The sequence below is a fragment of the Syzygium oleosum genome, unplaced genomic scaffold (assembly GCF_021117445.2).
Source record: "Syzygium oleosum isolate NSW1041296 unplaced genomic scaffold, Sole_v2.1 Sole_v2.29, whole genome shotgun sequence".
Classification (NCBI taxonomy): domain Eukaryota; kingdom Viridiplantae; phylum Streptophyta; class Magnoliopsida; order Myrtales; family Myrtaceae; genus Syzygium; species Syzygium oleosum.
The window spans coordinates 4,216,401-4,243,318 of NW_026607513.1; the positions used below are offsets into that span (position 1 = coordinate 4,216,401).

Below are 26,918 nucleotides of genomic sequence, written 5' to 3' on the forward strand. Positions count from 1 at the left end.
CTTAGTGAAAGTTTTTTAGTTTGTTGAAGCAGCTAATCGTTTTCTTGGAATGTAGGTTACTGAAGTATGACGAGGAAGATATGCGAGGATAGGGGTGATGCTATGTTATGGAGACGCGAGTTCAGTCTGATGGTTTTTTGTAAAAGCAAGCTGCACATTTCACATATTCAGCTGCTTTGAGGACGGTTATGAGGTATATTTTTCCTAGAAGCCTAATTTGAAGGTTCAAATCCTCTTAGACTAAGCCTCAACTTGAATGATATTGCCCAACAATGCAGGTTGTGGTGAGAAGATGCAGAGCTCTCACATTGGTGTTTCCGTGTCCCTATTGGGATATGAACAAGTTCGATTGCTTGTCAAGAGGATTCAACTTTAGAGAACCGGTGGATACAAAATGCTAATAAACATGGAGGCTATCTGTTTTCCTGTTCCTACGAGTGGAGATTAAACATGGAAATTGGGGAAGTTCAGGAGTCGAATCTTAGAGGCACTGAATTCTCTATGGACTTCCCTTTCATAAATGCCAATTTGACCGGCTTGCGTAACAAGTGTGGTTGTGCTCAAGTCATCAATTCAAAGTCAAGCTCTGAATGTGGTAATGCAATGCTAGTCTCTACTCTCTAGTCCATGTCCACTTGCCCAAAGTAGCGCATAAGACCAGTTTCCTATTGTTTATGCATCACTTGTTTGATTCAGGAATGGCTAAATATGGAGGTCTAGCGAAATTATACTTTGACGAACCTTGTCCTGGGCTGTCTGACTCTGAGTTATTAGTGAAAGTGTTTCGAGTCATTCTAATTATCCATTGTACATGTCGAAATGTACCTTACTGCAGCCTTGAATTAGAGAGGAAGATATCACAAGAAGTTGATGAAGGTTGAGTACCATAATTTCAAAAAGGACAGCTTCTGCGGCGGGTGTGTTCTCCCTAAGAAAGACGGCATCGGAGAGGACAGTGGTTGGATCGTCTCTTGGGTACATAATGAAGAAACAAATGTGTCCCAGGTTAAGTTTAAGAGTTTCGATACAATCATCATGTAGCTTTGCCTTCCAGTAACGACGTACGATATGATTTTGAGATTGTGAAATTTGCAGGTTCACGTGATTGATGCACAGAAGTTTGAAGGCGAGCCAGTAGCCAAAATCACTCTGCCTCAAAGAATACCCTATGGATTTCATGGTACCTTCGTCTTCATACCGAATTGATGATCAGGACACCAAATCTCATGTACAAATCATAGTAAGAGGCCAAAGAGAACCATATGCGGAATTGGTTCTGTTGTGAGATTTGGAGTAAAGTGCCTGTGTAAATGGGCTATTTGTTTTGGCACATGAATGTAGGCAAAGCTGGACGTCGTAATTGCTTTTTGAGAGTTCACATTACGGCGGGATTCGGCACTAATCGATTCAGCCGATAACAAATTGATCTAATGATGTAGCATTGATTTGGATGAGCTGTTAATAATGCCTTTTTGAGTTATATAGTCCTGCAGTTTGTTGAAGCAGTTATTTGAACCGACGGAATTCATTAATGTTGCAATTTCGTAATCATTGTTCTTGACCATTCAAGCAACTTGAGACTCTGGAATTATATTTGGGAAAATTATCCAAAAAATTCTAAATTTATTACATTTTTATCAATTCATTTCTAAACCTTTCAATTTTGTTAATTAAGTCATAAACATTTACATGTTTTTCCAATTGAGTCAATCCAGCTAATTTTAATCAAAAATCGCTGATGTGGACATGGGCCTTCTTACACAGCACGATCGGCGCAAATGTAAACAAATTTTTTACGATTTTTTTAAATGATTTGATTTTTTTGTAAATTTTATTCTTTTTCCTTTTCCTTTTTTGTTCATTCTTTTCTTTTTTTTTCTCTATCAAATCTGGCTAAGGTTGTCGGTCAACCCTTGTTGGTCACAGGTAAGGGCCGGCCAACCCTCACCGACCACAAGCAAGGGCCGGTGACTCTCACTGGTCATTGGACGAGGTCGCGAAGCCCTTGCCAGCCTCTGGTGAGGGATCGTAGCCCTTGCTCATTGCTCACAATTGGTGAGGCGGTAATTTTCGCTAAAATTGATCGAATGTACTCAATTAGCAAAACGTGAAAAAATTTAAGTTTTAATTGGTAAATTAAAATATTCATGACTAAATTAACAAAAGTGTAGTAAACCTAAGACCGGGAAAAGTGCCAAAAAAGTCATAAACCTTTTGCATTAGTGCCAATTTAGTCCTAAACCTTTTTTTGGTGCCAATTCAGTCCTAAGCCTTTTGCATTTGTGCCAATTTAGTCCTAAACCTTTTTTTGGTGTCAATTAAGTCCTAAACCTTTTAAATTGGTGCCAATTCAGTCCTAAACCTTTTGTTTTTGTGCCAATTTAGTCCTTCCACCAATTTTGACCGGAATTTGCCGACGTGACGCCCGCGCGGCCACTGGCCGTCATCCTTGGCCTTGACGTGGATTAACTTTAATAATATTTTAATATTTTTTTGAATTTTTATTTTTTTTTCCTTTTTTTCCTTTTTTTTCCACTTTTTTTTTTTGGTCTCTCCCTCCTTCCTCTGGCCGGCGAGCTCGACCTCGCCGGCCACTGGCGAGGGCGAGCCTCGCCTTGGTCGGGCGAGGCTCGAGCCCTCGTCGGAGGCCGCGGCGAGGGCGAGCCTTGCCATGGTCGGGCAAGGCCTGACCTCGCCGGATCTGGCGAGGTCGCCGCGGCCTCCGGCGAGGGCTCGATCCTCGCCCGACCAAGGCGAGGCTCACCCTTGTCGGGCGAGGCCAGCGAGGTCGAGCTCGTCGGCCTCTGTCCTCTGGCCGGTCGCTGGATCGGCCAGAAGAAGGAGGGAGAGACAAAAAAAAAAGTGGGAAAAAAAAGAAAAAAAAGGAAAAAAAGTAAAATTAAAAAAATATTAAAATATTATTAAAGTTGTCCACGTCGGTGCCACGCCGGTGACCGGCCGCCGGCCAGCAGGCGTCCACGTCGGCAAATTCCGATCAAAATTGGCCGGAAGGACTAAATTGGCACAAAAATAAAAGGTTTAGGATTGAATTGGCATCAATTTAAAAGGTTTAGGACTTAATTGGCACAAAAAAAAAGGTTTAGGACTAAATCGGCACCAATGCAAAAGGTTTAGGACTGAATTGACACCAAAAAAAGGTTTAGGAGTAAATTGGCACTAATGCAAAAGATTTATGACTTTTTTGGCACTTTTCTCGTAAGACCTTTTGGACAATTTTCGATACAATAATTAGAACGAGTATAAGTCCCTACCAAACTATGCTTATCGAGTAACGACCGGCATTAACTTCAGATGTTTGACAAGCGAGGAGACTGAAATATGGACATTTTGACTTTCGCCCCCTAAAAATCTCCAATAGTCATCTCGTTCCGATGAAGTCGGGAAATGAAGAGCCTTTCACTCCACATAAAGCGGTGGGGCCCAGCCACTGCTAAATCCAGTTACGCATGGTTTGGTTCGCAAGGAGATGCCCACGTCGCCGTTCGAGAGGCTCTTCCACGATTAAATCCACTCGTTTTATTTATTTATTTATTTATAAATTTTCCTATATTTTCCCCCCTGATTGATTTGCATCTTGAAGTAGAAAATTGCAAAAAAAGGAAGGGTACGTCATTGGAGAAGGAAAAAAAAATGAAAGGTGATCTAGCGTTTGAGTGTTCTTTTGTTCAAACAAACACGAATGGTGTATGCAATTTTATCAAGAACTACAAAAAGAGTACTTTTTGTGCATTTGTATATGAAATTCATACTCAGTTTGGTGTGTAGGTTAAAGTTTTGCGTTCTGATAACGCTAAAGAGTACTTTTCTGCACCTTTTTCTGACTTTATGACTCAACATGGTATGATCCATGAATCTTCCTGTCCTGATACACCACAACAGAATGGTGTTGCTGAAAGAAAGAATAGACACTTATTGGATGTTACTAGATCCATGTTGTTTGAAATGAAGGTTCCCAAAACCTTTTGGTGTGATGTTGTTCTAACTGCATGCTATCTCATCAATCGCATGCCTTCTTCTGTTTTGCGAGGTGGTATTCTTTTTTCTACTTTGTTTCCAAATGTGTTACTGTTTGTCTTACCACCCCGTATTTTTGGTTGTGTCTGTTTTATTCGTGATCATCGACCTGGAGTATCAAAACTTGATCCCAAGGCTATCAAGTGTATGTTTTTGGGTTATTCTCGTACTCAAAAAGGATATCGTTGTTATTCTCCGTTACTGAGAAAATATTTTATAACTATTGATGTTTTATTCTTCGAATCCACGCCTTATCATGATGTTCCAATTTCTGTTTCTGAGTTTGATGAAGACTTCTATGTGACTACCCTTCGGTCACCTGCTCCAACTACTGGTACACAGGAACCACCTCCTCTCCAGGTTTATACTCGACGTCCTCGAGTAGCTACTATTTCCCCCCTTGCTCATGACACTACTACGTCATCTTCAGCTCCAGATCCGCCATTAGTTGACCCTCCTCTTGTATCTGATCTTGATCTTCCTATTGCTCATCGCAAAGGTACACGTACTTGTACTCAACACTCTATTGCAAACTTCGTCTCATATTCTTCTGTCTCTCCTTCTTTTCGATCCTTTCTATCTACTGTGGACCAATATCCTATCCCCAAATCTGTATCTGAAGCATTACAAAATTCTGGCTGGAGGACAGCAATGGAAGAAGAACTAATGGCTCTCCAGTTTAATCAGACTTGGGACTTGGTACCTCTTCCTTCAGCCAAAACTGCTATTGGTTGTCGTTGGATATTTGCTGTGAAAGTCAATCCCGATGGTTCTCTGGCTCGTTTAAAAGCACGACTTGTTGCAAAAGGGTATGCTCAGGTTTATGGAGTTGACTATCTAGACACTTTTTCTCCTGTTGCCAAACTTACTTCTGTTCGTATTTTGATATCCCTTGCTGCCACATATAACTGGCCTTTATTTCAGCTTGATGTTAAGAATGCCTTCTTGTATGGTACTCTTCATGAGAAAGTTTATATGGAGCAACCTCCGGGATTTTTTGCTCAGGGGGAGTCTGGGGTTATGGTTTGCAAATTAAGAAAGTCTTTATATGGTTTGAAGCAATCCCCACGAGCATGGTTTAGAAGATGTTCTGATGCTGTACTTTCTTTTGGATTGTCTAGATGTGGAAATGATCATTCTTTCTTTTATAAACAGTCACGGGGAGGCAAACTGTTCTTGATTGTATATGTTGATGATATTATCATCACGGCAGATGATTTGACTGGTATAGCTGAACTAAAGATTTATCTTCAGCAACAGCTTCAGACTAAGGATTTAGGAAAATTGAAGTATTTCCTAGGAATTGAAGTTGCTCAGTCACATAAAGGTACTGTTCTGTCACAAAGAAAATATGTGCTGGATTTGCTTAATGAGACAGGTATGTTGGGATCAAAACCTCTTGATTCACCCATGGAATAAGGGGTCAAACTAGCTGCTGAGGAAGGAGAAACTCTTGATAACCCGGAGAGATATAGGAGACTGATAGGAAAACTGAATTATCTCACAGTCACTCGACCAGATATTGCCTTTCCAGTTAGTGTGGTAAGCCAGTTTCTATCTTCTCCTCGTACATCTCATTGGAATGCAATTATTCGGATATTGAGGTACTTGAAAAAGACTCAAGGAAAAGGAATTATTTACCAAAATCATGGTCATAGCAAAGTCGAAGTATTCTTTGATGCTGATTGGGCAGGGTCTCCAGATGATAGAAGATCAACTACTGGCTATTGTACCTTGGTTGGAGGAAATCTAGTATCATGGAAGAGTAAGAAACAAAATGTTGTTGCACGCTCGAGTGCCGAGTCAGAATATAGAGCCATGGCACGAGTGACATGTGAATTAGTGTGAATTCAACAGTTATTGACTGAGATAGGCTTCAAAGCTTCACTACCCATGATTCTATGGTGTGACAATAAAGCTGCAGTGCATATAGCTTCCAACCCTGTGTTTCATGAGAGAACAAAACACATTAAGGTTGATTGTCACTTTATTCGGGAAAAGTTGCAGAGTGGAATGATCATTCCCAATCATATTCGAACCGGTGAACAACTTACAGACATTTTTACTAAACCTTTAGGTAATGGGAGGATAGAATATATTTGTAACAAGCCGGGCATGATTAATATCTATACTCCAGCTTGAGGGGGAGTGTTAGAAGTAGTAAAAGGGTAAAGTGGTCCTTAGGACCTTTAGGTCTAATTTTTGGTATATGTATTGGACACTAGTTGTGAATACATAACAAGCTTTTCCCTCTCTCTCTCTCTCTCTCTCTCTCTCTCTCTCTCTCTCTCTCTCTCTCTCTCTCTCTCTCTCTCTCTCTCTCTCTCTCTATTTCTCAGTATCGAAGCGTGCCAGGAGCTGATAGAAATCAAGGATCTGGAAGGATTAAAATCCTTAAAAGAGCTATATGTAATTGGATGCAACAAGTTGTCCAACCTAGATGGCCTTGAACATCTGGAGTCTTTGAGATGCTTGGGAATGGTGGGGATAGACTTATCCATACACAGGGAGTTGTTCAAACATTTACAGTTAGATGGTCCAATAGTGAATGATGATCTATTTCAAGGCCTTGACAGATTGAAAAACTTGGAAGAGCTGACAATCTATAGCTACCAGTCCCTCACAAGACCAGACCTCTCGCAATTAACACCTCTCGTAGTTAACACGTCTGAAGCTATTGATGGCTAGCAATTGCCACAATCTAATCGAAATTAAAGGCCTTGAGAGGTTGAAAAACTTGGAAAGATTAGTTATCGAGGGGAGCAAATCCATTGAAACATTACCAGACCTTCGCACTTCGATAAGCTGGAATTTTTGTGCATTGGAAAGTGTTGGAAGCTTCGTGATGTTCGTGGGCCTAGAGAAAGTCAAATTTGTGGATAGACTGTAAAATGAGGGATTCAACTGCAAGGCCTCCACATCGGTCGAATTTCGAAGATTGAATGGGATGATGGGGGGTCAATTTCGCCTGAACTTGTGGAGATCACAGAGCTCCAGGAATGAAGACGTTCAGGGATGCAACTTATTGGAATTTTATATGTTCATGGCACTCCTATGGCAGAGAAAATTTGGTTCTTGAAAAAGAATGCTCCAATCAGTCGATCACTTTGGCTACAAAGTCGGAAGGATTCACAATTCCCATCAATGGTAAATAAAGCGGGTCACACTATTCATTGTCAAGATGTATTGCCACTTTTCATCAGCATTTCATATGCATCGTACTTTTGTCTTTGAATATTTCGTGGAAGTTGATACAATGCTTCGGGGGTAGTCATGCTCTGGATCATTGGAGGCGTTAAGATGGGTCACAGTGCCTCATCAAATTTTACAAACCTTAAAATGATTGTACCAACGTTCCAATGAAAAAGTTAGTAACCAACTTTTTCTGAAATTTTACAAGTGTAGCACTCTAATAAATTTACAAATATGTCAATAAATTAGTAAGTTCGTAAATTCTTTCATTTGAAATTTATTTTATCAACTAAAATTTTCTATAGTTAGTGTTAACAAAATTTTTTTGGTCATAAGCGAGCTTTTCATTCACTACGTACGGGCCCAATTACATGAAAAGGGGGCTTCAATTAGTTTATCGCGGACCCATCAATTAGTTTCCCCTCAAAATCACGGCAGACGCACGCCATGGAACCTTCAGAAGATCCTTCATGGAAAGTTCTCTCGATGTTTAGCTTGAGGACTCGGTGATTTCCATCTTATTGGTAAGTGTCGTGGGTTGTTTCTATTCTCCGAGTCTCGGCCATTCCATTTCCAAAGATTCATATGCATAGCCATGATAGACGCCATTGTTGTTGCAGGATCTGGTAAGTGATGCTTGAAAATAGAGGAATATCTTTATGTCCAAATGTGCCAAAAAGTGACCGCGATCAGTTCGAAAGACGGGGGGCTTTTGAGGTGATTACCAATCTTCAATAGCCATCCCTCAATTCAAATAACTTCCTGATTTGAAATCTGAATGCCGATCTCAGAGGCCAACCTTATACATTTCGTCCTTTGACAGAGAAGGAACATATGTTTAACAGTTTCAGTTTCCTTTTCACAAAGGCGACATGTCGACTCAAGTACAATCTTCCTTCTGAATAGGTTCTCTCTTGTGGGTAGGGCATTTTGGCATACACTTCACGTAAACACCCTTACTTTGGGTTGAGTCTCTAGATTCCATGCCTTAGTCCAGAGGGCTTTTGGAGTTTGCTAGGATAATGAGGCTTGATTTGCTTCATGCTTAGTCTCAATGTCCTGGAGTTGGTTGCAGTCACTTTTAACAGCGTAACCTCCTGCTTTGTTGCGTGTCCAGACTAGCTTGTCTTCCGCTGGTGTTGTTAAGAGGGGGATAGCTAGAATATCATTTACTGTATGCTCATCAAAAAGAGAGAACAGCATGTGCTCATTCCATTGCGCTTCCTCAGCATTTCTGTCACGCCTGTTCAGCCAGTATATTCGAGCGCAAACGTCAGTACATTTCTCCTTTTTTCCACATATCTTCAATTTTGCATTTTCAGTTGCTGCATTTTGTCCCTGTCATGATGCAAGCTCTGCTCATTTGTTGACTCCTAAAGCTTCCTAATCAAGCAGTTGATTTGACTATTAGCATTAGAGAACTTCCGCTTGCTCCACTTCTTTAGGGCCTCTATTACTTTTTGTAGTTTCTTCAGAAAGTGTTCATTTCCATGCCTGGAGTATTCCACATTGAACTTACTAGCTTTCGACCAAAAAAAAAAAAGAACTTACTAGCTGACCACATTCGTTATCTTCAAGCCAGTATGCTTCAAACTTAATTTCTCTCTTTCTTTGTGCAGGTTCCGCTGAGAGAGTTAGCAAGATAAGACTATGGTCGGAGTCGATAGCAGGTAATGCATATGCTTCCACTTTTGGAATGTCGCTCTCCAGTCTACGTTGCATGGAGCTCTATCTAGTCTTTCTTTCACATAGGCATCCCCATTCCTATTATTTGCCCGTGTAAATGCCATCCTTTGCATTCAAGATCCATTAGAGAGCATGCATTTATAATGTCTAGTGCGTCGAAGAGCCGCTAACCTATGGTGCTTCGCCATATGCCTGCCTACTTTTTCCCAGCAATACAAAATTTCATTGAAGTTCAGTCCCCCCCCCCCCCCCCCAAATTGAAGGAAGCTGGTTTTGGAAGCCGATTATTGGAGCGTGTACGAAGGTAATTCTCATCTGTTTTCCATTATCTGTACAAATTAGGTCGAACATTTCATTTGTGACTGATTTCATTGTTAGCGCCACCCTATCACTCCGTAAAATTGCTGATCCCCCTGCAATTCCATTTGAATTCACCACTGCACAGTTCTGGAATTGGATTCATTTCAAGCTCATACCACAGGTTCTTGATTCTTTGTTTCCATCAGAAAAATAACATTGGGCCGTTCCAGAGCCTCAATGCCAAGATTGTCTAGCATGTGCCCTACCCCTGACAATTCCAACATAAAATTTTCATGGGAATCTCGGTGGCTTATTAGTGCTAGCCACCAAAGCCCGTATCTTAGGATCCTCCAAAACCTAAATTGGAGTCTCCAAAAGTTTGGTCTCATCTAAGGCAAGAGAGTTCACCTTTTGAGAAGTGTACGGACTATTCCTTCACTGTGTTTTGTTTCCACCTGTTTTCTTCCCGTTGCTAAATTTCTTTTGGGGGCCTTTTGAGCTGCCTTCTGCATTGTAGAGTGGTTTGGAGCTATTATCAGCATCAAGCTCTTTTCTTAGTGTATGAACCGATGCCACCTTTTCCAATTACTTCTATCTCCTCTGCAAAAATCTATGCTGACTTTTCCAGATTATTCCCACTATTAGGAACCAACAGATTCTTTCCCCTAGGCTAGCTTTTCCCCCCTGTATAGGAGCTGAACCCCTTTGTATCAAATTTCACTTGAGTTACCAAGCCCGCTGCTGCTGCTATTCGCCTTATTGTTTCCTCCGAGACCCAATCCATAGGTAATCTGTGCACTTGAACCCAAAACTAGCAATGTGTGTAATCGTAACTGTACTGCGAAGTAGTCAGTGTCCATGGTTTAAGCACCTAAAGATTGCTAGAGAAAGACCAAGACCTTGTCTCAAGAATTCTGTTCATTTCATTTTCAGACTTAAAGGTAAAGGCTAAAGTTCTCGAGTCTACCGGATCAAAGGTAACTGTGTCCACTCTCCATGCCCTCTTCATAGTGTTTTGGAAGGCTTGGAGATTGATATTGCGGTTGTAGAAGAATTGCCCAAACATAGTTAGGCGACATTCTTATATTCTCTCAGTTGGGACCATATCATCTATGTCTGCCAGGTCTTTTTTCTGACCAAAAATTGCCCAATTTTCTGCAGAGGATAGTAACTCGAGAATCTGAGGTGTCTAATTCTTCCATTGAAGATGCACGAGAGGCAGACAGCTTACTCCCTGCCAGAAAAGTACAGCAGAAGCAGCTACTCCTGTAAATTCATTCTCGGGGTTGTATCACAATACACCGTAATGGCAAAATGCTGTCCAAAGACAATGCAGTGCTCAGGGAGGCTGATGGGGTAGGTAGGGATTTTGGGTAAAGGGTCATAGTTGAAAAGGAAACGGGAGATTTGCATCTTGGTAGAGACTAGATGAAATGACTGCTATGTTCAGCGAAGAACATGAGGGTTTTTTGGGTGAGAACTACCACCGTCGGGGTTGGATATAAGCTCTTCCCATCGAGAGAGGATATCCACGAATTTCTACTCAATTATGTAAAATTTTGGTGGAAAAGGTCTATAATGATAGATTGCAAAGACACCGCAAACAGGTTTGAATTTACATTCCTATTTGAAGTCCTTATTTCTACAGGCCAAACATATGTTCAAGGGAACAAAAAAACCGGAAATGAAAAATTTTCCTTTACATTGAAAACAAAAACTGAAAACTTTTATCATTAACCATAAGGCCCCTTAGAACTTCGATTTGGGTTTTCTAGTTCTTTTCTTTAATTTGTAGTTTTCATTTTGGGCTGAAAACTTGAACACGGGCGTTGCGATTCATGCAGCAATGCCGGCGCCATTGCAGGGTCTCGATCCCGAGCACCTATCTGTTGTACAGAAGCCCACACTACTTGCCATATCTCAGCGATGCAGGCACCATGTCATTTTCGATAATAACTTTTCTCATGTTCAGTAGAAGTTGATCAACCACAAAAAAAGCCCCACATTTATGGACAATCCTTCATCATATTATGCACGCAAAAAGAAGAAAAAAATTTGAGTTCTTTCTAGAGAAGAGCAAGAATCACTGCATGCATGAGCAGAATTAGGTTCGCACTTTCTGCTACGTCCTTTGCTCTGCCAAACTATTCTTTTGTGTGAGAAACAATGCTGCCATTGGTAACTATTACAATTAAAGAGACTACTTGGGTTTCACAAAGGAATAAACACATAAAGAGTTGCATTTCTATTGAAAAATGCAGGGGGAGGCAGAGATTAGCAGAGCACGCCACATCGAGCTGACCTCTTCAGGATTTGAACGCTGTCGTTAGAAGAACTGAGATTTTCTAGAAATGACTTAAACTCATAGAAAATGAAGCTTTGTAATTGCAACTATCGATGCGTCCTTTTTCGAAATCGATGCAAAAGAAAGAGCTCGACTACCCATTAAAAAACAAAAAAAGCTACCCATCCATTCGAGTGATTGCGTACGAATCTAAGGAAGACATTCTATTATTTCTATTGTTATAGCACAAACGAATAGTAAAATATGTGAAATTTCTAACATAGCACGGAATCGGAGTATTTATACTTTTGGAATCAGCTAAAAAATACTCACTACCTGTCAAAATATTATGCTCGGTATGTCAAAATTGATTTCAAGATAAGAGTCCGAGAGAGAGAGACGATTCCTCCAAGTCAAGTATTATGTTGATTAAAGACGTGGTAAAGCCAAGGTTATCGAGAATGATTGGTGTCGTCAAAGAATTACCTAGTTTAATCTTGGATGCCAAGTCATCTCAATTCTTTAATTTTGATAGACATATGACTCGAAAAGATCATGATAAATTATTAAGAAGCTGGAAGTCAAGATGATCAACCTATAATAGGAATGGGGATGCCTTGTATCTTTTTCTACTGTAAGAGGAGGGTATACGAGTTGTCTTACGGGGTTAGACCCCCTACAACTCTTAACCTTTTAAGGTCATGTTCAGGACCAACAGTGATTGATGTGGGTGCTTTAAGCTCTTTTCCTTTTTTTTCTTTTGAACAGCTGGAGGACACTAGCGTGTTTCACATTGACGCCAAAAAGAGGAGGCTCGTGGCTTTGCAGTCCTGGAAAGAAGAGCAGTACGAACGGATGAGGAAAGTGACAAAGGTGCCCTGGGAGTAGTCAGATCAAATATTATGCGTGTTTATAGCTCACTCAATCGCTGTGAATTGAAGATGAGACAGAGGGACTGCGGGTTCAGGGAGTGAAGTAGAGGCCTCTGTGTTTCTCTGCATCTGTTTCTCCATTGAATGATAAGTAGAAAAGCAAAAGAGGGAAGGGAGAGAGAGAGATCTGTGTCAACGATTCATGAGATAGAAAGAGGGATTTTTGCAATTGCGAAATACAATGATAGAAAAAGCCACCAACCGATGCAGTGTAGGGTGTAGTTACATGTCGCGATGCATTGCTGGGTAACGAAATGATTTTAGTATAATCTTTTTGTCTAGTATTAAACAGAAACATATTTAACTGGGGAGGCTAATGGAGTTTGGAAAAATTTAAACTTAAAAGTTCTCTCTCGCACTTATAAATCAAATGATGTGGGATAATCACAACATTCTTCTTTCTTATTTTCTCTTTTTCTTCTTCTTGCCGTAGTTCTTTCGCACCCAAACACAACCTTTTTATTTCTTCAAGAAAATCCACTGTTATCTCTCTCTCTCTCTCTCTCTCTCTCTCTCTCTCTCTCTCTCTCTCTCTCTCTCTGGCCACGCACGAAAGGAGTAGTAGGTTCTTCCGGTAGGGGAAAAAAAAAGGATAAATAACGAAAATAAATTAAAGGAAAAGGAAGGAGAAAAGGGAGGAAAATGGAAAAGAACGCGTCCGAAAGGAGATTAACTATTCATTTCGTATAAATGCCTTTCTACAATGCTAAAAAAGACAACAAGGTACTCCTTTAACTTAGCACTAGGATAAATTTGTAATTCACCATAGATGCGACACAAATGCAACAAAATAACATATCATCATCATGAGTAATTCATCACAAATTAAACAATCGATGCTCGCCACATTAAGAATTTATCTTTTAATGAAGGGTGTATATCATTCGGCAAAAGCATTTTAGATTATATAGGATATGTAACTTATTTATCCCAAGACATATGCACAGTATATGTTAATGGAAAAAGGTTAGCAGTGTTATTGAGCTTGACAAATACAAGTTTGGGTTAGAGAGAAGGGGGATGACACTATTTGAAGTTGGAACAGTCGGGCCAAAAGTTAAAGCAAAGAAGACAGAACATGTCTTTCCCTCACAGACGGACGAGCCAACTCACTGTTTATTTCTATTAGCGGAGCCTTGCATGCTGAAGCTTTACATGCTGAAGCTTTCTCATCGTTCATTTTCTTGCGAAAGCATTTATTGTATGTCCCCCCAGATAGTTCCCTACCGTTAGACTTATTATTTGCTACACAGTAGCCTATAGATGTTGATTTCTAGATCCAATGGTGCCCCTGCTGCTCGGCTCAATTGGAGGACAAATACTGCACGCGGAAGTTTCTGGGAACGTGCTGATTGTGTCGGTGCTTTAAGCTCCTCCCTTTTTCTTTTGGACTGGCAACCATTGCGTTTCACATTGACTCCAACAACAAGAAGAGGTTCATGATGGCCTTGGAGACTCGGAAAGAAAAGAGTGATTAGGACGGATGAGAAAAATAATTGATGAATGCTTTTCGGTAATGTGATGGTGATTGTCGTCTCTCTCGTATCCCTGATTCAATTGAGAAGTTCGAATGGTTTACTGAATTTAACTTGTTATGTCCAGGCATTTAGGAAGCACCTGAATTCATTGGGATATATCTATTAAGTTCTACTTTTTTTATTATAAAAATCATAAGCCAAAAATGTATTTAAATGGAAATATCATAGCATTTATAAAGACAATGGGAATATAGCTATTAAGTTACTTTCTTTCTTTCATTTTCTTCCTGGCTTTTATATACAATGTTAATGCCGAGGCAAGAAAGAGACCACCATTAAAACGTTAAACGATCCTACCATGCGGATCACGGGTTAACAAAACTGCCGGTGTATAAATGATAACAAAATTAGCTGATGTCCGTCCACATTGATCATTAATAATAATTTTAATAATTTTATGTGAAGATGCCACCAGCTTGGTGCAAAAGACTCGAGTCAAGTGCGTTTGTTTTACGAAAAATAAGTGATTTGAAAAATATTTTCCAAAAAATAATTACTTGTATCGCTTACAAAAATAAATATATGGAAAAAATTTTCATCGCTCATGAAAATAATTAGGCATAGATAGTTATCGATGATTAAAATATTTTCCGTTAACTAATCTTTCCAAACATTATAAGTAATCATTTTTCGGTAAATATTTTTCAAAACACTTGTTTTTCACGAAACGAATGCACCCCCTTTAACCAAAGGTAACGCGGACAAACTTTAGGCGGATGACTTGGAGAACATACTAATTGATGTGGGTGCTATTGCTTTAAGCTCATTCCTTTTCCTTTTCCTTTTTGACAGCTGAAGGCAACCAGTGCATTTCACATTGCCTTGCCTTGGAGACTCAGAAAGAAGGGTGGTAGGGCCGGATCAAAGAATAATTGATGAAAGCTCTTTAGCAATGTAGCGGTGTTTTCCCCTTTATCCTTTTGATTCCCCTCGCGTCTTAATTCACTTGACAGAGCCCGAGTTTAATTTTGAATTCACGCTTCCAGACACATTTTAATAAATTCTGGATGAACACCTTTCGAGGGGGGGGGGGGGGACTTAATCATAGATTTTTTTAACTAATAAATTCTATGTTAAATACAGAATACAAACGTTAAAAAGAAATGGACGGTAGAACCGCAACTCATACTTGAATTTGTCCAAATAATAAATGCTGATCGATATATCTTTCACTATTATTCATTCATGTGATAGCGCAAGGAACCGACTTTATTCGATGGTGCGACGAATATTAATTTAATTTTATTCCGTGTCAATGATATGAAAGGCATATTTTATCTTTTTTCTTTTAAAAGACTCATGCATGATGAAAGCTCATTCACTAAAGTAAAAATCCCCAACCGTTGACGATCTGAGCCTATAAAAAGCCATGCTTGTAAAATTTGGAAGCACAATCTGCTCTTGTTGCGTTTGAAAAAATCAGCTCATTGTCGGCGAAGTACTATAGCAATGCACTGTTCACACACTGTTCTTCGCACTCATATTTTTTCGACGTGGGACAAGATATCTCTTAATTTGTTTTACAAATAAAGTATCAACAACAATTAATAGTAAAGTTACCGAAAGACATTGTCAAGAGATAAAAGCTATGTAAGCAAGATTTTCTGCTATGCTTTTTCTGGTCCCTAATTTGGCAAAAGAAAACGTCATTTCATGGCCCCCCACCATGTGGGTTTGGTACTATTCCAAATCAGGTAACCAGTGTGAGTTACCAACTTGGAGCTATGAGCATTGCAAAAATTATGCCCTGTCTTCAAATTTAAAAAAAAAAATAAGGTCGTTGATGGTTTCATTGGAAAATTTTCTTAAGGTGAGCTTCGTTCTGAAAATACATGTCATTTATCATCATCCATTGTTGTTGGGCATGGAAGCACAATGATAGTAACACGAAAAAATTATAATGAGCAACTCGGGACATACTTATTTGTAAAAGCGGTATAAATATAACATACAAATAAAATATGTCACCCAACTATCGGACACATTATTTATGATTGGTAGAATAGAAGCTTACGCATACTATTATGATTGTTTTTCTCACGACACGCAAAAACAGTTGGAGCAAAGCGAACTCTTTTATTTCTTTCCCGCATAGATGAGCCAACTCTTTGTTTTTCTTCTCAGCTTGAAACCCACAACTTTGAAAGAACCTTACCTAATCATGTGACTTCAATAGCTCCTCATCTTCATGTTCTTGCGAAAAGCATCTATTTATTGTACGTCTCCCAAATAGTTCCCTTACAATTTCCTACACAGTAGCCTCGGCAAGTAGACGTCAATTTCTGATAATTGTTTTCGTTGAAGACAAGAATTTCGATATCTCTTGTCAATTTTTGCGCGTGCTGCACAATACTTGAATCAGAGTGAATAAAGGCTACTCGGACAAAACTTCGGGCTCGCGATTCGAAGAACGTGTTGATTGATGTGGGTGCTTTAAGCTCTTTTCCTTTTTTTTCTTTTGAATAGCCGGAGGACACTAGCGTGTTTCACATTGACGCCAAAAAGAGGAGGCTCGTGGCTTTGCAGTCCTGGAAAGAAGAGCAGTACGAACGGATGAGGAAAGTGACAAAGGTGCCCTGGGAATAGTCAGATCAAATATTATGCGAGTTTACAGCTCACTCAATCGCTGTGAATTGAAGATGAGACAGAGGGACTGTGGGTTCGGGGAGTGAAGTAGAGGCCTCTGTGTTTTTCCGCATCTGTTTCTCCATTGAATGATAAGTAGAAAAGCAAAAGAGGGAAGGGAGAGAGAGGGAGAGATCTGCGTCAGCGATTCATGAGATAGTAAGAGGGATTTTTCCAATTGCGAAATACAATGATAGAAAAAGCCACCGATCGATGCAGTGTAGGGTGTAATTAAATGTCTCCATGCATTGCTTGGTAACGAAATGATTTTAGTATAATTTTTTTGTCTAGTATTAAATGAAAACATATTTAATTGGAGAGACAAATGGAATTTGAAAAAATTTAAACTTAAAAGTTCTCTCTCGCACTTATAAATCAAAAAATGTTGAATAATCCCAACATTCAAAGATGAAAAGAAAAGGGTCGGCGACGAGTCCGGGGTCGTCGCATCATAACGACCATAGCGAGATGTTTCGTGTCCGTAGGGTTCGGGGCGTGAAACGGACGACTCGGAGAACACACTACTTGACGTGGGTGCTATTGCTTTAAGCTCATTCCTTTTCCTTTTTGACAGCCGAAGGCAACCAGTGCGTTTCACATTACCTTGCCTCGGAGACTCAGAAAGAAGGGTGGCAGGGCCGGATGAGAAGAATAATTGATGAAAGCTCTTTAGCAATGTAGTGGTGTTTTCCCCTTTATCCTTTTGATTTCACTCGCATTTTAAATTTTAATTCACTTGACAGAGCCCGAGTTTAATTTTGAATTCACGCTTCCAGACACATTTTAATAAATTCTGGATGAACATATTTCGAGGGGGGGGGAGAGTTAATCATAGATTTTTTTAAATAATAAAATTCTATGTTAAATACATAATACAAACGTTAAAAAGAAATGGACGGTAGAATCGCAACTCGTACTTGAATTTGTCCAAATAATAAATGCATATCGATATATCTTTCACTATTATTCATTCATGAATAAGCGCAAGGAACTGACTTTATTTGATGGTGGGACGAATATTAATTTAATTTTATTCCCTATCAATGATATGAAAGGCATACTATCTTTTTTTGTTGGAAATCGCAAAGGATTTTTCAGATCTCAAGGAGACTCTTTGTAACCCAAGTTCATCTTGATACTTGGAATCTAGAAAGTTGTTACCTAGGAGGTTATGTCTTTTAAGATAGCCTTTAATGTTATGAATCTAGACGTGTTTGTTCATGTGACTAGAGTAAACGTAGAGTCGTGTGTTAATCATATATATATATGTGCGTCTTGTAATCTTTTTTTATATATACAAGTGAATACAATAGTATTTCAAATTTTCTTCTAACATTTGGTATCAGAGCCAGGTTGGCTAAGTTTTGAGAGATCTCGAGTCAGATGGCTTCTGTGAGTAGTGCCGGGAATGTCCAACCTCAACTCCCAAGGTTTGATGGGAAGAATTTTGAGCATTGGAAGATCCAGATGGAGGTGCTGTTCGGATTCCAGGAGCTGACCGAGATTATCGAAGAAGGATTCGTCGAGCCAGAAGCAGCGGCAGATTCGACAACGGAGGAGCAGAGGACGATAAAAGAAAATCGTAAGAAAGATCGTAAGGCTCTCTTTTACATCTTTCAAGCGATAGATTCGTCAATCTTTGAAAAAGTGGCGAATTCGAAGACGGCGAAGGAAGCATGGGATACTCTCATCAAAATTTACAAAGGCGTTGAGAAGGTCCAGAAGGTTCGGCTTCAGACTCTTCGTCGACAATACGAGCTCCTTCAGATGGAAAAGTCGGAGTCCATTTCTGACTATTTCTCACGCGTATTGGCTCTTGTCAATCAAATGAAGGCCAATGGTGAGACTTTTGGTGATCAACAGATCGTCGAGAAGATTCTTCGGACGCTAACGTTGCAGTTCGAATATATTGTGACTTCCATTGAAGAATCCCGTGATCTCTCAGTTTTGACCGTGGATGAGTTGATTGGCTCTCTACAAATGCACGAGCAACGACTCAAGGAGAAGTCCAAGACGGTGGAGGAGGCTCTACAAAGCCAGTGGGTGTTACCCGATGAAAAGAAAAATCTTTCTACTCAAAAGAAAGATAAAAGGCGGCAGGAGAAGCAACCTCGACAACAAACAGATAAGTCCCATATTCAGTGTTTTAATTGTAAAAAGTATGGGCATTATAAATCTGAGTGTCGAAGCAAAAGGATTGGTGGTCAAAAGTTTCATGCTAAAGTAGCAAGTTCTGTCGATAGATTTGTTGAAAGCAATGATGAGCATGGTAATGCTCTTTTATTCACGTGTAATGCTTCAGTGGAGAACCAGAAGAATGTTTGGTACTTAGACACCGGATGCAGTAATCACATGTGTGGCGAGAAGGAGTTATTCTCGAATTTCGATGACACCTTTCGTTCGGAGGTGAGGTTCGGGAATAATGCAAAATTTCCTATCACGGGAAAGGGGAGCATTAAAATCAAAACAAAAGATGGGTCGGTTCAAAACATTTCCGACGTTCATTATGTTCCCGGTCTTCGAGAGAATCTCTTGAGCATGGGACAGTTGTCCGAGCGAGGCTATCACATGATCATCAAGGATGAGGTTTGCACGATTCATGATGGCAAAGGAGGATTGATTGCAAAGGTAAAAATGGCCCGAAATCGCCTTTTTCCTTTGTATATTAATTATGCTACGTCATGTTTTAGTGCCTCAGTGCAAGATTCTTCATGGCTTTGGCACAAGCGGTTCGGACATGTGAATTTCGACAGCTTGAAGCTGTTGTGTCGAAAGAAGATGGTGCGAGATCTGCCCGAAATTTCTTCTCCAAAGGAGATATGTGAACCATGCGTCATTGGGAAGAAGTCCAGAGAAAGCTTTCTTTTAGGAAAATCATGGAGAGCGTCGAAGCCATTGGAGTTAGTTCACTCCGATCTCTGCGGACCGCTTGGTGAATCGTCGAATCGCGGGTACAAGTATTTTGTTACCTTTATCGACGACTTTAGCAGAAAAACATGGGTTTATTTCTTGAAGCAGAAATCCGACACCATCGATACTTTCAAGGAGTTCAAAGCCTATGTCGAAAACCAAAGTGGGCACAAAATTCAGATTCTCCGAACTGATCGTGGCACAGAATATTTGGTTGGTGACGGCTTCTTCAAGCAATGCGGCGTCAAGCATCAATTGACAGCACGATATACTCCTCAACAGAACGGAGTAGCGGAGAGAAAAAACCGCACTATCGTCGAAATGGTACGTACTATGCTTTGTTCTAAACATTTGCCAAAGCATTTTTGGGCGGAGGCGGTTGCTTGTACTGTTTACTTGTTGAACAGATGTCCCACTAAAGGTCTTGAGTTCAAGACACCGACAGAGGTGTGGAGTGGTCGAATCCCTTCAGTTCAGCATCTTCGTGTGTTTGGGTGTATTGCTTATGCCCATGTGCCAAATGAGCTTCGTAAGAAGCTTGATGAGAAGAGCGAGAAGTGCATCTTCCTCGGTTACAGACAATGAAACCAAGGGTTATCGGTTATATAATCCGGTAACGAAAAAGGTGGTAATCAGTCGAGATGTTACCTTCAACGAGGAAGGTGAGTGGACTTGGAACATGGAAGAAAAGAAGCAGTTTCGCTTTGTCCTAGATGAGGAGGAGACGGTTCAGCCCGATTCAAATAGTCAATCTGAACCAGTAGCGGCTTCGGTGGAACCGGGTTCGATAGCGGATTCGATAGTAGAGACTTCGACAAAGATTACTTCATCGAATTCTCGTTGAAAATCCTATCGAAAATCTTTGCTGAAAGTTCTTCACATCCACGGCGAGAACGAGTTTTACCGGCTCGTTTGAAGGATTGTGTTTTGTCCAATGATGATGATCCCTCTGATGAAGAAATTATCAATTTTGCTCTCTTTGCAGATTGTGATCCGACAAAGTTTCAGGAGGCTTCCCAAGATAATGGTTGGGTTCACGCAATGAATGATGAGATCCACGCGATTGAGAAAAATGATACGTGGGAGCTCACATCTCTCCCGGAAGGCAAAAGTCCATCGGTGTGAAATGGGTCTATAAGACCAAGTACAAGCCTAATGGTGATGTTGATCGGTTGAAGGCTTGTCTCGTAGTCAAGGGTTACAAACAAAAACCCGGGATTGACTATTTTGAGGTATTTGCTCCGGTTGCTAGACTGGATACCATTCGTATGATCTTTGCCTTGGCTGCTCAGAAACATTGGAAAATACACCAGATGGATGTCAAGTCCGCATTTCTCAATGGCGTACTTGAGGAGGAAGTGTATGTGGATCAACCTGAAGGTTATGTCAAGAAAGGTCAAGAGGGCTTTGTCTACAAATTGAAGAAAGCTCTTTACGGCCTTGAGCAAGCACCGCGAGCGTGGTATACCAGAATTGACTCTTATTTTCTTAATCATGGTTTTACTTGATGTCCTTATGAGCATACTTTATATGTTAAGAATGGCTTGAACGGTGAGATGCTCATTACTTGCTCATATGTCGATGATCTCATATTTACTGGAGATTGTCAAGAGATGATTTGTGATTTCAGGGAAGCTATGACTCATGAGTTTGAGATGGTAGACATGGGTCTGATGTATTATTTTCTCGGCCTAGAAGTTACACAATCGGAGGATGGTATTTTTATTTGTCAACAAAAGTATGCCAATGATATTCTTGAGCGTTTCAAGATGGCTACTTGTAAACCAATCAGCACTCCCATGGAAGAAAGGTTGAAGTTGACAAAAGACAGAAGTGGTTCCGAAATTGATCCCACGTATTTCAAGAGGCTAGTTGGAAGTCTGAGATATTTGACTTCTACTCGGCCAGATCTTGTTTTTAGTGTTGGGATGGTAAGCAGATTTATGGAGCACCCTAGACAATCACACTTTCAGGCAGCGAAAAGAATTCTGCGATACATTAAAGGTACTGTGAATGATGGTGTATTCTACACTGCTTCTGATAATTTTCAGCTTGTGGGATATATAGACAGTGATTGGGGAGGTGATATTGAAAAAAGAAAGAGTACTTCCGGGTATGTTTTCTCTTTAGGAAATGGAATTTTTTCTTGGGCTTCAAAGAAGCAGCGGGTGGTTGCTTTGTCTAGTGCTGAAGCGGAATACATAGCAGCAGCTTATTGTGCTACTCAAGCAGTTTGGCTGCGTTCGATGCTCGCTGAGCTACGGCATAAGCAGGAGCATTCGACGGTGATTTATTGTGATAACAAGTCAGCAATTGCCCTTGCAAAGAATCCAGTCTTCCATGGAAGAAGCAAGCACATTGATATAAAATACCACTTCATTCGAGATCTGGTGAAGTTCGAGGAGATTGTGCTGCAGTATTGCAAGTCAGTAGACCAAGTAGCTGACATGTTTACTAAGCCGTTGAAGATAGATTCCTTCCTTAAACTTAAGAGAATGATCGGCATGGTCAAGATGAACTCGGCTTGAGGGAGGCTGTTGGAAATCGCAAAGGATTTTTCAGATCTCAAGGAGACTCTTCGTAACCCAAGTTCATCTTGATACTTGGAATCTAGAAAGTTGTTACCTAGGAGGTTATGTATTTTAAGATAGCCTTTAATGTTATGAATCTAGACGTGTCTGTTCATGTGACTAGAGTAAACGTAGAGTCGTGTGCTAATCCTATATATATGTGCGTCTTGTAATCTTTTTTTATATATACAAGTGAATACAATAGTATTTCAAATTTTCTTCTAACATTTTTCTTTTAAAAGGCTCGTGCATGATGAAAGCTCATTCACTTAAAAGTAAAAATCCCACACCCAGAACAGCATGTTGCATCGAAATCGATTTAACACGAAGGTACAATTGCTGAGATGGCCAAAATGAGATCGTGCACGACACACGAACAGTTAATTAATGGAAAAGGTAAATTTCACTTGATTGATTGCTTAGGAAGTACCCATAATGCGGTCACTGACAAAATCCTGACAAAATTGGGAGAGGCACGTGTATGAAGTGTAACGCCCAATTTGTGACTTAATTCGTAAGTTGGATCCATTCGAGCGCAATTCTCAATTCGTGACAAAATTGGACACTCCCGAGAAGGTTGTCAAGGCCAATGGGAGTGAGGACCACAAGAAGGCAAGGACTGAGTTGCTTTTAGTCAATAGGAACAATGGGCAGGTTGTCGATATATGAAACGACAAACTTACTTCATCTTCCTGCCTTGCCTCTTGCTTTCCCTTCTTCCTCTTTACCAGCCACGCTATAAATGCGGCGCAGAGGTAGTTGAGTAATCATTTCGTGCTCAAACCTATCCATAATAGTCGAGTCTCTGTGTGAGAGAGAGAGAGAGGGAGAGAGAGCACTACAATGGAAGAACGACAGCCCAAGCGAGTAAAATTCACTGAAGCTTCGAGTTCGTCCACCTCTGTGATTGGAAACAATTACTACGTATTCCTGAGCTTTAGAGGTCCTGATACTCGTAATGGCTTCGTCGATCACCTCTACCATAGACTCAACGATGTGGGCCTGAGGTTCCATCCAAACTTCATATTCAAAGATGACAAGGACCTCCCCTTCGGCGAGGACATTGCTACAAATCTTATCAATGCAATCACGCACTCTAAGGTTTCAATCCCAGTCATCTCAGAAAATTATGCTGCTAGTAAATGGTGTCTCCGCGAGATCATTCAGATGATGGAGTGCGTGAAAAGAGGAGAACAAAAAGTCTATCCGGTGCTTTACAAGGTGGAACTCGATGAGGTGAAAAAAATGGAGGGGAAATTTGGTAAGGCCTTCAATGACGCAAGCATTGACGACGAGGTCAGGCGACAAGGGTGGCGAGCGCTCGAAGAAGCAGTTGATCGTAGAATATTCGAATCGGAGAAAATTGCTGGAGGGTACGTCGTTTACCTTGTTTTAACAAATCCTTGTCGGAAGAAGAACTTTTCTATTTATCATCCTTAATCCTTGTTTTGTGGAGCCATTAATAAGTTGTCTTGTGTTGTGTTGTTTGACAGGCGTGAAGGGGAATTAGTAAATGAACTCGTAAAAATAATATTGCGTGAGCAGCAATATGATTTTCAACCACGTCTTCCCGTGAACTTGGTTGGAATTGATGGTCGTGTGGCTGAGGTTATGAAATTGGTGGATACTGATCGTCCTGACACTTGTGTTGTCGGGATTTATGGAATGGGCGGCATCGGTAAGACAACTCTAGCTACGATTATTTATAACAAACTTTTTGACAAATTTGAGTGCCGCAGCTTTCTCAAGGATATTAGAGAAACAATTAATCGCAAGGGTATCGAGCATGTGCAATCTCGATTGATCTCGGATATACTAAGGCTGCGCATGACAACGATTCTGTGCGTCCGAGGAGCATTATGCACCGAAATGATTCTTTTTATTACATGCCGGAATTGATTCACGAGCATTTTAAGGCATTTGTTAACGGCCCAAAATTCCATCCCTGGAATAGAAAAAGAACAGAAATGCGTTTGGTAACGTCACAAAATTTCTTTTTATTAATAATATTTTTAAATATTTTAATATTTCTTTCTTTTTTTTTTCTTTTCTTTTTTTCTTTTCCTCCTTCTTGGCCATGGCCTGCTCGCCGGCCATGACCGGTAAAATATTTTTTTTATTAATAATATTTTTTATTAAAAATATATATTTCTATTTTTTTGGGCCATGGCCGGTAAAATATTTTTTTTTATTAATAATATTTTTTATTAAAATATTTTTATTAAAAATATATATTTTTATTTTTTTGGGTCATGGCCGGTAAAATATTTTTTATTATTAAAAATATTTTTTATTAAAATATTTTTATTTAAAATATACATTTTTATTTTTTTGGGCCGTGGCCGGTAAAATATTTTATTAATAATATTTTTATTAAAAATATATATTTTTCTTTTTTTGGCCATGGCCTGGTCGCCAGCCATGGCTGATAAAATATTTTTTTTATTAAAATATTTTTGTTAAAAATATATATTTTTCTTTTTTTTGGCCATGGCCTGATCGCCGGCCATGACCTACAAAATATTTTTTTTATTAATAATATTTTTATTAAAAATATACATTTTTATTTTATTTGGCCATGGCCGATAAAATATTTTTTTTATTAAAATATTTTTATTAAAAATATATATTTTTTCTTTTTTTGCCATGGCCTGGTCACCGGCTATGGCAGGTAAAATATTTTTTTTATTAAAAATATATTTTTATTTTTTTGGCCATGGCCTGGTCGCCGGCCATGGCCAATAAAATATTTTTTATTTTAATAATATTTTTTATTAAAATATTTTATTCTCATCAGATTCGGCGAGAGCGGTCCTCGGGCCAGACATTAGAAGCTACATTAAAAACCAAGAAAATGAAGAAGAAAAAAAAATTGATTCTCAAAATTGTTCCCAGAATCAAGAAGCTACTTTTTTTTTAGTCTTGATTCTGCTCCAAAACTGATTCTGGGAACAATTTTTGACAAAATTGTGCTCAGAATCAAAAAATTAAACAAACGCATTTCTTTTCACAAACTGATTCTGGGAACAAAAGAACAGAATCAAACACTGTTTGGCAAGTTATCATGCGCAGCCTAAATCTTCATGACCATCAAGTGCCTGATTCTAATATAGGAATTAATACGATCCAATCTCGTTGCACACAAAAAAAGGTACTTATTCTTCTTGATGATGTGGATCGTCAAGACCACCTCGATAAATTGATTGAAGGTTGTAGTTTCATGTCAGGAAGTACGATCATCATTACATGTCGAGATAAGGCCCTCTTGAAGTCTGAATATAAAAGTTATGAACTCAAAGAAATGAATCACAAGAACTCTTTGCTTCTGTTTAGTAGATATGCATTTGAATTGGAGCAACCTCCAACAAAATTCGCGACTCTTTCTAGTGATATTGTTGCCACCACAGGAGGGCTTCCCTTAGCTCTCGTGATTATAGGTTCACTTCTCAAAGGAAAACCTAAAAACATATGGATAGAGACACTGGAGAAATTGAGGAAGGTGCCTCATAAGGATGTACAAGAAAAGTTGAAGATAAGTTACGATTCATTAGAATACAAGGAACAACAAATGTTTCTAGACATAGCATGCTTTTTCATTGGAATTGACAAAAGAATTGCCACCTACCTGTGGAAGGATCTCCAATTGTACCCAGATTCCGGATTGGCAAGAATGATTGAACTTTCGTTAATAAAATATGATGATAACAAGGAGTTGAGAATGCATGATCAATTGAGAAATCTAGGCAGAGTTATCGCCCATCCAGAAGATAAGCAGCCTTGGGATTGTAGCAGGCTATGGGACGAAGAAGCCTTGAAAATTCTAAGACGCAAGGTAACAATTATGTCTACTTTTGGCCTTTCCTATGTTCCCTAATGGCAGTCCCTTACATTGTTATTGTTACTGTTATTTTTCTGTCTTTGACCAGTGTCAACACGTTGTTAGCATTTTCTGGCTAAAATTGTCTACTTTGATCCAAGTTTGGCCTTTAGCTCATGAAAAGTTTGCACTCGTCAGTATTCCATATGTCATCCTTGATGCATAATTATGAGGCTCATAAAAGGGCTATCAAATTGTGTATAATTGGCTCTCTACTATCTTGCTCTTTTGCTGTTTTAACATCATTATCTAGCGGTTTTGGTACTGCTTCTTACTATATTACAAGTTGAAGATCCTAGCGTCGCCCAGGTTTGGAAATTTACTTATTCAAATATCATTTAAGTAAGATAATATTGTAAAATACTAAACAATGCATAAAAGTTTTCTATAATTTTATGCCGATTAATTTATAATTTTTGACCAAATAACAAAAACTTCATCATTGATCATCATCGAATATATGCAGGTTCTACTTTACGGCAAAAAAATAAAATAAAAGAGGAAATACCAAGTTAAATTTTTTGCACCTAATAACTATTGGCTATGGACTTAAGAATTTATTCAATTTGACGTAATAAAATCTTGCGTAGTGAATTTTACAATTTGTTTTCTAGGATGTCTTATCCATGTTTACAACGGAAATGCACTATGATAATGTAAATGCATGATAGAAAGAACAAAAAATTATTTTTATTGTATTACCCAGGGAATATTGTTACCATAATTGAAGAAGCACCTTGAAATTTATCAATTTTTCAAATAGTCAAAAAATGTATAATTATGTTAGTAACATGATTGAGTTAGTTGCTAACTTGAAACAGCACTCCATTATTTGGGTGACTATCATTCTATAATTAATGGAAGAATCTTATTTATCTTGTTATAGGAATGATACATTTAAAAAAATCAAACTAAAATTTTCAATTGCGACTTTAGCTTTTCTTGTATTGTCATTAGACCGAGTTATAG

General features: G+C 39.3%; 2 pseudogenes; both read left to right on the forward strand.

Moving 5' to 3' along the window:
* Positions 1 to 10,734, forward strand: part of LOC115663115 (uncharacterized) — a 33,865-nt pseudogene extending 23,131 nt beyond the window's left edge.
* Positions 10,735 to 22,739: 12,005 nt separating this feature from the next.
* LOC115666151 (disease resistance protein RUN1-like) overlaps positions 22,740 to 26,918 on the forward strand; it is a 50,078-nt pseudogene continuing 45,899 nt past the window's right edge.